This window comes from Octopus bimaculoides, chromosome 14 (assembly GCF_001194135.2).
Source record: "Octopus bimaculoides isolate UCB-OBI-ISO-001 chromosome 14, ASM119413v2, whole genome shotgun sequence".
Taxonomy (NCBI): Eukaryota; Metazoa; Mollusca; class Cephalopoda; order Octopoda; family Octopodidae; genus Octopus; species Octopus bimaculoides.
Genome location: NC_068994.1, coordinates 6,444,301 through 6,445,481, shown reverse-complemented (window position 1 = coordinate 6,445,481; position 1,181 = coordinate 6,444,301). Strand labels below are relative to the sequence as shown.

Sequence of the window (1,181 nt, the reverse complement as noted above, 5' to 3'; positions counted from 1 at the left end):
TCATTATGATTTTATTCAACATATTCCTCTCTCAGATTCACACGCTTCTTGCAGCTGTCCATCAGCATTTCTAAGCCCTGTAAAAGAACTCGGAAGACTGGGCCCGCAGCCAGGTCTTTCACAATACCCTTAAAGCCAAGAATTTTTCAGCCCTCACCCTCGTATATGCATATGTATATATATATATATATATATATATATAGCTTTTGTGGATGAATAAATGTTGAAGACATGCCTTCAGTTTCTTGGCAAAATGTTAAAGGTATCGAAGCGAACGCAATTCGATTGCTCTGTAAGCTTTACTAGACTTAGTTTAACCTCACCACTGTTCCGGCGAGGTATCACGGGATAAGGTTAGAATTAGAAATTGCTGCTTATTTGAGAAAAAAAGCACAAAGTATCATGATTGGTATTAGCTTGACAATTATTTAGATAATAAAAATATCATTATTACACCAAGGTTTAGATTAACAGTTTTCGTGAAGCCCAGGAGCGGGATACGAACCTCAAAAAACGATTCGCACAATTCAATATCTGTAGCATTTTGCTGAGAAAGTCTACATATAAGTCTGACATTTATTCCGAGACAGAGATATTCAGAAGATTGAAAATTTCCGGATAATTAAATATCATATTTTAGAGGCGAAGGTTTTTGTCAATATTTACATTTACGCTACGCGTAAATCTGTGTGATGTCCGATCAAGTTAGACGTAAGTTGAATTCAAATGCAGAAACTAAAGACATTGTACATATTCAGTAATATAACAACACAAAATGACGATCGAAGTTCAGATCGATCGAAACATAAGTAAATATTGATAAATATTGTAAATATACACACTGAAGACGAGGCCGGAAATTTAAGAAAATTTTTAGAAGTTTAATACTGTATACATACATACATAATACATGCACACACACAGACATATATACATGCATGCACACATACATACATACATATATATATGTGTGTATGTGTGTGTATAGATATATGTATATATATATGTGTGTGTATATGTATATGCATACGTATATATACATGTGTATATGTAAATGTGTATATATACATATATATATATATATGTATATATATATGTATGCATGTATGTATCTATATATATGTATATACATATATATATGTATATATATATGTATGCATGTATGTATCTATATATATGTA

At 31.4% G+C, this 1,181-nt stretch overlaps 1 protein-coding gene across 1 annotated transcript in view; it reads right to left on the bottom strand.

Annotated features, from left to right (window-relative positions):
- LOC106873388 (glutamate receptor) overlaps positions 1–1,181 on the bottom strand; it is a 205,567-nt gene that overhangs the window by 24,070 nt on the left and 180,316 nt on the right. The window lies entirely within an intron of this gene.